Source organism: Oncorhynchus mykiss, chromosome 7 (genome assembly GCF_057628025.1).
Source record: "Oncorhynchus mykiss isolate SJ-2025 chromosome 7, ASM5762802v1, whole genome shotgun sequence".
Taxonomy (NCBI): Eukaryota; Metazoa; Chordata; class Actinopteri; order Salmoniformes; family Salmonidae; genus Oncorhynchus; species Oncorhynchus mykiss.
In genome coordinates, this window is record NC_143028.1 from 56990318 (window position 1) to 57003255 (window position 12938).

A 12938-nucleotide genomic window follows, 5' to 3' on the forward strand; every position below is an offset into this window, starting at 1 on the left:
TTCCCCAATAGAGATGAGGGTGGAGCTCTGGGGAGCCAACACACCTCCCCTGCTATGAGATCATCCCGAAGGATGGCACCAGAGCTGAGTCTGAGCAGCGGTGAGCCTCTCCGCCTGGTTCCCAGGACTCTGTCCCACTCCATCAGCACCTTAGGGGGGACATCCACCCCTCTCACCCGAAATCCCATCCCGCCACAGGACCCCGTATCGCCTGGCCCTTCCTCCCAGAGTCCACACTGGGACCCCAACGTAGGGCTCTACACCGTGGCTTGCCCACCCTCTATGGCCCAATCCCAGCCCTGGAGGTCCTTAACCTGCACCCCACCCCACTGACAGGACCCCTCCCAATGCTGGCCTCCCACCCTGGCCTCCGCATACACCAGCTCCTCCCCCACTTCCACAGGCAAACAATGGCCACCAATAAAAGGGGCTGCATTAGCGAAGGACCTACAGTGCCTTGCGAAAGTATTCGGCCCCCTTGAACTTTGCGACCTTTTGCCACATTTCAGGCTTCAAACATAAAGATATAAAACTGTATTTTTTTGTGAAGAATCAACAACAAGTAGGACACAATCATGAAGTGGAACGACATTTATTGGATATTTCAAACTTTTTTAACAAATCAAAAACTGAAAAATTGGGCGTGCAAAATTATTCAGCCCCTTTACTTTCAGTGCAGCAAACTCTCTCCAGAAGTTCAGTGAGGATCTCTGAATGATCCAATGTTGACCTAAATGACTAATGATGATAAATACAATCCACCTGTGTGTAATCAAGTCTCCGTATAAATGAACCTGCACTGTGATAGTCTCAGAGGTCCGTTAAAAGCGCAGAGAGCATCATGAAGAACAAGGAACACACCAGGCTGGTCCGAGATACTGTTGTGAAGAAGTGTAAAGCCTGATTTGGATACAAAAAGATTTCCCAAGCTTTAAACATCCCAAGAAGCACTGTGCAAGCGATAATATTGAAATGGAAGGAGTATCAGACCACTGCAAATCTACCAAGACCTGGCCGTCCCTCTAAACTTTCAGCTCATACAAGGAGAAGACTGATCAGAGATGCAGCCAAGAGGCCCATGATCACTCTGGATGAACTGCAGAGATCTACAGCTGAGGTGGGAGACTCTGTCCATAGGACAACAATCAGTCGTATATTGCACAAATCTGGCCTTTATGGAAGAGTGGCAAGAAGAAAGCCATTTCTTAAAGATATCCATAAAAAGTGTTGTTTAAAGTTTGCCACAAGCCACCTGGGAGACACACCAAACATGTGGAAGAAGGTGCTCTGGTCAGATGAAACCAAAATTGAACTTTTTGGCAACAATGCAAAATGTTATGTTTGGCGTAAAAGCAACACAGCTGAACACACCATCCCCACTGTCAAACATGGTGGTGGCAGCATCATGGTTTGGGCCTGCTTTTCTTCAGCAGGGACAGGGAAGATGGTTAAAATTGATGGGAAGATGGATGGAGCCAAATACAGGACCATTCTGGAAGAAAACCTGATGGAGTCTGCAAAAGACCTGAGACTGGGACGGAGATTTGTCTTCCAACAAGACAATGATCCAAAACATAAAGCAAAATCTACAATGGAATGGTACAAAAATAAACATATCCAGGTGTTAGAATGGCCAAGTCAAAGTCCAGACCTGAATCCAATCGAGAATCTGTGGAAAGAACTGAAAACTGCTGTTCACAAATGCTCTCCATCCAACCTCACTGAGCTCGAGCTGTTTTGCAAGTAGGAATGGGAAAAAATTTCAGTCTCTCGATGTGCAAAACTGATAGAGACATACCCCAAGCGACTTACAGCTGTAATCGCAGCAAAAGGTGGCGCTACAAAGTATTAACTTAAGGGGGCTGAATAATTTTGCACGCCCAATTTTTCAGTTTTTGATTGGTTAAAAAAGTTTGAAATATCCAATAAATGTCGTTCCACTTCATGATTGTGTCCCACTTGTTGTTGATTCTTCACAAAAAAATACAGTTTTATATCTTTATGTTTGAAGCCTGAAATGTGGCAAAAGGTCGCAAAGTTCAAGGGGGGCGAATACTTTCGCAAGGCACTGTACAATATAGCAAGCAAAACACTGGAATTGTAGATTTGCAGTGGAAGACTGTGCAAGGTAGAGAGAAATAATGGGGTGCAAAATAAATAAATACAGTAGGGGGAGAGGTAGTTGTTTGGGCTAAATTATAGATGGGCTATGTACAGGTGCAGTAATCTGTGGGCTGCTCTGACAGCTGGTGCTTAAAGCTAGTGAGGGAGAAGTGTTTCCAGTTTCAGAGAATTTTGTTGTTCGTTCCAGTCATTGGCAGCAGAGAACTGGAAGGAGAGGCGGCCAAAGGAAGAATTGGTTTTGGGGGTGACCAGAGAGATATACCTGCTGGAGCGGGTGCTACAGGTGGGTGCTGCTATGGTGACCAGCGAGCTGAGATAAGGGGGGACTTTACCTAGCAGGGTCTTGTAGATGACCTGGAGTCAGTGGGTTTGGCGACGAGTATGAAGCGAGGACCAGCCAACACGAGCGTACAGGTCGCAGTGGTGTGTAGTATATGGGGCTTTGGCGACAAAACGGATTGCACTGTGATAGACTGCATCCAATTTATTGAGTAAGGTATTGGAGGCTAATTTGTAAATTACATCGCCAAAGTCGAGGATCATTAGGATGGTCAGTTTTACAAGGGTATGTTTGGCAGCATGAGTAAAGGATGCTTTGTTGCAAAATAGGAAGCTAATTCTAGATTTAATTTAGGATTGGAGATGTTCCATGTGAGTCTGAAAGGAGAGTTTACAGTCTAACCAGACACCTAGGTATGTGTAGTTGTCCACATATTCTAAGTCAGAACCGTCCAGTAGTGATGTTGGACGGGCGGGCAGGTGTAGGCAGCGATTGGTTGACGAGCATGCATTTAGTTTTACTTGTATGTAAGAGCAATTGGAGGCCACAGAAGGAGAGTTGTATAGCATTGAAGCTCGTCTGAAGGGTTGTTAACACAGTGTCCAAAGAAGGGCCAGAAGCGACATCATTGATGTATACAGAGAAGAGTCGGTCCAAGAATTGAGCCCTGTGGCACCCCCATAGAGACTGCCAGAGGCCCGGGCAACAGGCCCTCTGATTTGACACACTGAACTCTATCAGAGAAGTAGTTGGTGAACCAGGCGAGGCAATCATTTGAGAAACCAATGCTATCGAGTCTGCCGATGAGGATGTGGTTATTGACAGAGTCGAAAGCCTTGGCCAGGTCAATGAATATGGCTGCACAAAATAGTTTATCGATGGCGGTTAAGATATCGTTTAGGACCTTGAGCATGGCTAAGGTGCACCCATGACCAGCTCTGAAACCAGATTGCATAGCGGAGAAGTTATGGTGGGATTCGAAATGGTCGGTAATCTGTTTGTTGACTTGGCTTTCGAAGACCATAGAAAAGCAGGGTAGGATAGATATAGGTCTGTAGCAGTTTGGGTCAAGAGTGTCCCCCCCCTTTGAAGAGGGGGATGACCGCAGCTGCTTTCCAATCTTTGGGAATCTCAGACGATACGAAAGAGGTTGAACAGACTAGTAATAGGGGTTGCAACAATTTTGGCAGATAATATTAGAAAGAAAGGGTCCAGATTGTCTAGCCCGGCTGATTTGTAGGGGTCCAGATTTTGCACCTCTTTCAGAACATCAGCTGACGGAATTTGGGAGAAGGAGAAATGGGGAAGGCTTTGGCGAGTTGCTGTGGAGGGTGCAGTGCTGTTGACCGGGGTAGGGGTAGCCAGGTGGAAAGCATGGGCAGCCGTAGAAAAAATGCTTATTGAAATTCTCAATTATAGTGGATTTATCGGTGGTGACAGTGTTTCCTATCCTTAGTGCAGTGGGCAGCTGGGAGGAGATGTTCTTATTCTCCATGGACTTTACAGTGTCCCAGAACTTTTTAAAGTTTGTGTTGCAGGAAGCAAATTTCTGCCTGAAAAAGCTAGCCTTGGCTTTTCTAACTGCCTGTGTATATTGGTTTCTAGCTTCCCTGAAAAGTTGCATATCATGGGGGCTGTTCGATGTTAATGCAGAACGCCATAGGATGTTTTTGTATTAAGGGCAGTCAGGTCTGGAGAGAACCAAGGGCTATGTCTGTTCCTGGTTCTAAATTTCTTGAATGGGGCATGCTTATTTAATATGGTGAGGAAGGCATTTTTAAATAACCAGGCATCCTCTACTGACGGGATGAGATCAATATCCTTCCAGGATACCCCGGCCAGGTCGATTAGAAAGGCCTGCTCCCTGAAGTGTTTCAGGGAGCGTTTGACAGTGATGAGTGGGGGTCGTTTGACCGCTGACCCGTTATGGATGCAGGCAATGGGGCAGTGATTGCTGAGATCTTGGTTGAAAACAGCAGAGGTGTATTTAGAGGGCAAGTTGGTTAGGGTGATATCTGAGGGTGCCCGTGTTTACGGCTTTGGGGTGGTACCTGGTAGGTTCATAGATCATTTGTGTGAGATTGAGGGCATCAAGCTTAGATTGTAGGATGGCTGGGGTGTTAAAAGCATGCTCACGTTTAGGTCACCTAGCAGCACGAGCTCCGAAGATTGATGCGGGGCAGTCAGTTCACATATGGTGTCCAGAGCACAGCTAGGGGCAGAGGGTGGTCTATAGCAGGCAGCAACGGTGAGAGACTTGTTTTTAGAGAGGTGGCTTTTTAAAAGTAGAAGTTCAAATTGTTTGGGTACAGACCTGGATAGTAGGACAGAACTCTGCAGGCTATCTTTGCAGTAGATTGCAACACCGCCCCCTTTGGCCTTTCTATCTTGTCTGAAAATGTTGTAGTTAGGGATGAAGATTTCAGAATTTTTGGTGGTCTTCCTATGCTAGGATTCAGACACAGCTAGAACATCCGGGTTGGCAGATTGTTTTATTCACTGCTTTAGCACAAACTTAGGGAGGAGGCTTCTAATGTGAACATGCATGAATCCAAGGCTATTACGGTTACAGAAGTCATCAAAAGACAGGGCCTGGGGAATAGAAGTGCACTGCAGGGCCTGGATTCACCTCTACATCACCAGAGGAGGAGTAGGATAAGGGTACGGCTAAACGCTAACAGCTATGAGAATTGATGGTCTAGAACGTCCGGAACAGAGAGTAAAAATTTCTGAGGGTGATAAAATAGCTTCAAGGTATAATGTACAGACAAAGGTATGGTAGGATGTGAATACAATGGAGGTAAACCTAGGTATTGAGTGATGATGAGAGAGATATTATCTCTAGAAACATCATTGAAACCAGGTGATGTCATCGCATGTGTGGGTGGTGGAACTGAAAGGTTGGATAAGGTATAATGAGCAGAGCTAGAAGCTCTACAGTGAAATAAGAAAATAAACACTAACCAGAACAGCAATGGACAAGGCATATTGACATTAAGGAGAGGCATGCTTAAGGGTGATCATAAGGGTCCAGTGAGTAGTGAGGTTGTTTGGGGTCACCGCGATTCAGACAGCTAGCCGGGCCATCGGTAGCAAGCCAGCATAGAATGGAGGTCTGTTTTTAGGCGCCTCGTGCGTTTCTGTCGGTAGATTAGTGGGGTTCCATGTGGTAGAGGGGATCAATCCAATTGGCAAAATAGATATAGTTATAGCGAAATTGTCCGATAGACCTATTCAGATAGCAGCTGATAAGACAGCTAACGATTAGCGGGCCGCAGATAGGCGTTCGGGTAACGTCGCGACGGAGGCGCCAATTGGATAACTCCCTCGGGCAGATAACGTCAGACTACTGCAATGCTCTTGTCACATTTGTCGTATTGATGAGACCAAGGCGCAGCGTGATATGAATACATTATTCTTTATTCAACGAAGAACACTAAACAAAATAACAAAACAACCGTGACGCTATAACACGAGTGCTGACATGCAACTACACATAGACAATAACCCACAAAACCAAAATGTCAACCTAAATTGGATCCCCAATCAGAGACAACGATAAACAGCTGTCTCTGATTGGGAACCAATTCAGGCCACAATAGACCTAACATTTACCTAGACATACCAAAACCCCATAGATGTACAAAAACCCTAGACAAGACTAAAACACACATACCACCCTTGTCACACCCTGACCTAACCAAAATAATAAAGAAAACAAAGATAACTAAGGTCAGGGCGTGACAGTACCCCCCCAAAGGTGCGCAATCCAGGCTGCAAACCTAAACCTATATGGAAGGGTCTGGGTGGGCATCTAACCTCGGTGGCCGCTCTGGTTCTGGATGCCGGCCCCCTTCTTCACACTGAGTCCACTCTTGTAGCACTGACCGTGGATCATCGTCTAGGCTCTGGACTGCGGATCCTCAACGTAGGCCACGGGCTGGGGATCCTCGCTGTGTGGATCATCGCCGGATGTTCTGGACTGGGGACCGTCGCTGGAGACCCCGGACTTTGGCCCGTCGCTGGAGACCCCCGACTATGGCCCATCGTTGGAGGTTCCGGTCTGTGAACTGTCGCCGGACGCTCTGGACTGGGTACTGTTGCCGGACCCTCTGGACTGCCGAAGCGCAATGTAGGCCTGGTGCGTGGTGCTGGCACTGGTGGCACTGGGCTGGGGACACGCAACTCAGTGCGGGGAGGAGGAACAGGGCGTACTGGACCCAACGGAGGCCTGATGCGTGGTGCCGGAACTGGTGGTACCGGGCTGGTGACACGCACCTCAGGGCGAGGAGTAGGAACAGGACACACCTGACTGGGAAAGCGCACTTGGGAGAGTGCGAGGAGTTGGCACAGGACGCACTGGGTCTTGAAGGTACACTGGAGACCTGGTGTGTATAGTCGGCATCATTGTTCAGGAACTTTAACACACGTTTCAGGACGAGTACGGAGAGCTGACTCGGGTGGCACTAAACTGACAACACGTTATTTTATTCCAAATCCGTGCATCCTCCACCAACTCAACAACTCCCCCATTTCTCTCTCCTCTGAATTCTCCTCCCAGACTGGCTCTGGTTTACTCCTTGGCACCGCCGACTGCTCCATGTGCCCCCCACCAAAGTTTCTGTGGTTTCCTTGACTCCTCGTATCGTCGCCTTTCCTCCTGTGCTATCTCCACCTGCTTCCATGGCAGGGTATTGTCCCCTGCCATTACCTCCTCCCAGGTCCAGGATGTCCGCTCCTCATTCACACGCTGCTTGGCCCTTTATTTGGTGGGTTATTCTGTCACGTTCGTCGTATTGATGAGACCAAGGCGCAGCGTGATATGAATACATTCTTCTTTATTAAACGAAGAACACTAAACATAATAACAAAACAAACGTGAAGCTATAACACGAGTGCTGACAACTACACATAGACAATAACCCACAAAACCAAAATGGAAGATGGCAACCTAAATAGAATCCCCAATCAGAGACAACGATAAACAGCTGTCTCAGATTGGGAACCAATTCAGGCCACCATAGATCTAACTTTTACCTAGACATAAAAAAACAACAATAGATGTACCAAAACCCTAAACAAGATTGATATATATACAGTGCCTTGCGAAAGTATTTGGCCCCCTTGAACTTTGCGACCTTTTGCCACATTTCAGGCTTCAAACATAAAGATATAAAACTGTATTTTTTTGTGAAGAATCAACAAGTGGGACACAATCATGAAGTGGAACAACATTTATTGGATATTTCAAACTTTTTTAACAAATCAAAAACTGAAAAATTGGGCGTGCAAAATTATTCAGCCCCTTTACTTTCAGTGCAGCAAACTCTCTCCAGAAGTTCAGTGAGGATCTCTGAATGATCCAATGTTGACCTAAATGACTAATGATGATAAATACAATCCACCTGTGTGTAATCAAGTCTCCGTATAAATGCACCTGCACTGTGATAGTCTCAGAGGTCCGTTAAAAGCGCAGAGAGCATCATGAAGAACAAGGAACACACCAGGCAGGTCCGAGATACTGTTGTGAAGAAGTTTAAAGCCTGATTTGGATACAATAAGATTTCCCAAGCTTTAAACATCCCAAGGAGCACTGTGCAAGCGATAATATTGAAATGGAAGGAGTATCAGACCACTGCAAATCTACCAAGACCTGGCCGTCCCTCTAAACTTTCAGCTCATACAAGGAGAAGACTGATCAGAGATGCAGCCAAGAGGCCCATGATCACTCTGGATGAACTGCAGAGATCTACAGCTGAGGTGGGAGACTCTGTCCATAGGACAACAATCAGTCGTATATTGCACAAATCTGGCCTTTATGGAAGAGTGGCAAGAAGAAAGCCATTTCTTAAAGATATCCATAAAAAGTGTCGTTTAAAGTTTGCCACAAGCCACCTGGGAGACACACCAAACATGTGGAAGAAGGTGCTCTGGTCAGATGAAACCAAAATTGAACTTTTTGGCAACAATGCAAAACGTTATGTTTGGCGTAAAAGCAACACACCATCCCCACTGTCAAACATGGTGGTGGCAGCATCATGGTTTGGGCCTGCTTTTCTTCAGCAGGGACAGGGAAGATGGTTAAAATTGATGGGAAGATGGATGGAGCCAAATACAGGACCATTCTGGAAGAAAACCTGATGGAGTCTGCTGTTCACAAATGCTCTCCATCCAACCTCACTGAGCTCGAGCTGTTTTGCAAGGAGGAATGGGAAAAAAATTCAGTCTCTCGATGTGCAAAACTGATAGAGACATACCCCAAGCGACTTACAGCTGTAATCGCAGCAAAAGGTGGCGCTACAAAGTATTAACTTAAGGGGGCTGAATAATTTTGCACGCCCAATTTTTCAGTTTTTGATTTGTTAAAAAAGTTTGAAATATCCAATAAATGTCGTTCCACTTCATGATTGTGTCCCACTTGTTGTTGATTCTTCACAAAAAAATACAGTTTTATATCTTTATGTTTGAAGCCTGAAATGTGGCAAAAGGTCGCAAAGTTCAAGGGGGCCGAATACTTTCGCAAGGCACTGTATATATATATATATCAGTGCCAGTCAAAAGTTTGGGCACATCTACTCCTTCCAGGGTTTTTCTATATTTTGACTATTTTCTACATTGTAGAATAATAGTGAAGACATCAAAATGATGAAATAGCACATATGGAATCATGTAGTAAACAAAACATTTATTTGACATTCTTCAAAGTAGCTACCCTTTGCCTTGATGACAGCTTTGCACACTCTTGGCACTCTCTCAACCAGCTTCATTAGGAATGCTTTTCCAACAGTCTTGAAGGAGTTCCCACATGCTGAGCACTTGTTGGCTGCTTTTCCTTCACTCTGCGATCCAACTAGTCCCAAACCATTTCAATTGGGTTGAGGTCAGGTGATTATGGTGGCCAGGTAATCTGATGCAGCACCCCGTCACTCTCCTTGTTGTTTAAATAGACCTTGCACAGCATGGATGTGTGTTTTGGGTCATTGTCCTGTTGAACAAAAAAATGACAGTCCCACTAAGTGTAAACCAGATGGGATGGCGTATCGCTGCAGAATGCTATGGTAGCCATGCTGGTTAAGTGTGCCTTGAATTCTAAATAAATCACTGACAGTGTCACCAGCAAAGCACCCCCACATCATCACACCTCCTCCTCCATGCTTCACGGTAGGAACCATACATGTGGAGATCATCCATTCACCTGCTCTGCATCTCACAAAGATACGGAGGTTGGAACCAAAAATCTCAAGATTTCCACCAGTCCATTGCTCGTATTTCTTGGCCCAAGTAAGTCTCTTTTTCGTATTATTTTTTTTCTCCCCAATTTTGTGTTATCCAATTGGTAGTTAGTCTTGTCTCATGCTGCAACTCCGTAGAGACTCGGGAGAGGCAAAGGCCGAGAGCCTTGCATCCTCCGAAACACAACCCAGCCAAGCCGCACTGCTTCTAGACACAATGCCCACTTCACCCAGAAGCCAGCCGCACCAATGTGTCGGAGGAAAGACCGTACACCTGGCGACCGTGTCAGCGTGCACTGAGCCCAGCCCGCCACAGGAGTCGCTAGTGCACTATGACCAAGGACATCCCTGCCGGCCAAACCATCACCTAACCTGGACGACACTGGGCCAGCTAGTGTAGCACTAGCACTGCGATGCAGTGCCTTAGACCACTGTGCCACTCGGGAGGCCCAAGTCTCTTCTTCTTATTAGTGTCCTTTTAGTAGTGTCTAAAGTGGTTTATTTGCAGCAATTTGACCATGGAGGCCTAATTCCTGCAGTCTCCTCTGTACAGTTGATGTTGAGATGTGTGTGTGTGTGTGTGTGTGTGTGTGTGTGTGTGTGTGTGTGTGTGTGTGTGTTACTTTATTTGGTCTGCAATCTGAGGCTGGTAACTCTAAAGAACTTTTCCTCTGGCAGCTTCACTAAATAGTACCTGCAAAACACAAGTCTCAACGTCAACTCCAGGATGCTGGACTTCTAGGCAGAGTTGCAAAGAAAAAGCCATATCTTATACTGGCCAATAAAAATAAAAGATTAAGATGGGCAAAAGAACATGGACACTGGACAGAGGAACTCTGCCTAGAAGGCCAGCATTCCGGAGTCACCTCTTCACTGTGTTTTGAGGGTACTATTTAATAAAACTGCCATTTGAGGACTTGTGAGTAGTCTGTTTCTCAAGCTAGACACTAATGTACCTCTTGCTCAGTTGTGCACTGGGCCATCCCTCTCCTCTTTCTATTCTGGTTAGAGCCAGCTGCACTGTTCTGTGAAGGGAGTAGTACACAGTGTTGTACGAGATCTTCAGTTTCTTGGCAATTTCTCACATGGAATAGCCTTAATTTCTCAGAACGAAAATAGACTGACGTGTTTCAGAAGAAAGTTCTTTGTTTCTGGCCATTCTGAGCATTCCAGCAACAATAGTAATTTACAACATTAACAATGCCTACACTGTATTTCTGATCAATTTGATATTTTAATGGACAAAAAACGTGCTTTTCTTTCAAAACAAGGACATTTCTAAGTGACCCCAAACTTTTGAACGGTAGAGTGTATTATTATTTTTTGTTTATTTTTATGTTCATTGTTGGAAATAATAGGAAATCAGCTCCAATATATTTCACATTTGGAAATCTGTTCCCAAATATTCCCACTTGTACTACAGACACGTGTTCATATAAAAATGGTAGCAAGGTTAAAAATGTTTTAGTCACATATTATATCTGTGGTCAATTTGCAGTCTAGAAAGGATTTGTAATTCTGTGTGTGTTCATAAATTCACTCTGGAGTGAGATCAGAGTGTGCTCTGGGTGTTTGTAAAATCTGAGCACTGTCAGATTGTCCATTCATAAATTCAGAGCGTTTCACTCTTGGACAAAGTATGTGAGTGGAGCGGAGCCCAATTTGACTGGAGCCCGGAGCAAGATTCCCAAAAGCTGGAGCGTCTGCCTTCTTGCCAGTCCAATTTGGCTCCAGTAGCGAGGGCCTGCCCGGCCCAGCATGCATTTGTAGACTACTTGTCTGCAGTGGTGGAAAAAGTACCCAATTGTCATACTTGAGTAAAAGTAAAGATACCTTAATAGAAAATGACTCAAGTGAAAGTCACCAAGTAAAATATTGCTTGAGTAAAAGTCTAAAGGTATTTGGTTTTAAATATACTTAAGCATCAAAACTAAATGTAATTGTAAAAATATACTTAAGTATCAAAAGTAAAAGTATAAATCGTTTCAAATGTCTTATATTAAGCATACCAGACGGCACCATTTTGTTGTATTTTTAATTTACAGATAGCCAAGGGCATGCGCCAACACTCAGATATAATTTACAAACGAAGCATGTGTTTAGTGAGTCCGTCAGATCAGAGACATTAGGGATGACCAGGGATGTTCTCTTGATAAGTGTGTGAATTGGACCATTTTCCTGTCCTGCTAAGCATTCAAAATGTAATGAGTACTTTTGGGTGTCAGGGAAAATGTATGGAGTAAAAAAGCACAATTTTCTTTAGGAATGTAGTGAAGTAAAAGATAAATAGTAAAGTACAGAAAAAAACAACTTTTGCTGCTCTAGCCCCTTGCTTTAGCTACTGTCATAGAGTTTGTTAAATATTTTCATAACGAAGCTGATAAAACACACAGGTGCTGAATCAAGGTGACTTACAAAGATGAGGACCAAGAGCAAGAGGGGGAGCGCGGTGATGTGGTGTTCACAACTAAATAATCATTGTGGAATCTGAAAAGACACCTATCCCGAAAACATGATGGTGTACTTACTACGTGCACATGCTAAAAGAAAGGAACGAGGTGGGTAGATAACTAAGTGTGTCATTGTACCGTTTAAGTATTTATAAACAAACAAATCTGATCTCTTAAACGTTTCCTTCATTTCTGTTCTATTGTCTAAATAATTTATTTTGGCCCAATAGGCCTGTCTAAGGACCCTAGGACTAAACACCTCCCTCTGCAACTGGATCCTGGACTTACTGACAAGCCACCCATAGGTGGTAAGGGTAGGCAACAACACATTTGCCATGCTGATCCTCAACACGGGCCCGTCAGGGGTGCGTGCTTAGTCCCCTCCTGTACTCCCTGTTCACCCACAACTGCGTGACCAAGCACGACTCCAACACCATCATTAAGTTTGATGACGCAACAGATGTAGGCCTAATCACCGACAACAAAATTATATTTGATATTCCAATGTTCAAGGAGCTTTCCATTTTGATTGGGTTATTTTGCCTAAAAACCTTTAGGCCTACCTATAGAAAAGAAAAACTGCATCTCTGCCCAGCCTGGCAAGAGTGACCTAAAGGGGTGTTTAGCATCCCCAGTGGCTCTGAAAGTGAAGAGAGGATATTCTCTGCTGCTGGCCTGCTCTCCAGGCACAGACTGGCAAAACTTGTGAGGACAGACGCTGGAGACGAGAAGCAAGCCCAGGGAGTGAAGATTTAATGAAAACACGGACAGGAACAGAATACGAACAGCGTCTGGACAGGGGAAAACAAAACGACAATAATGCTGACAAGGGGATGAAATAGAGGAAACAGA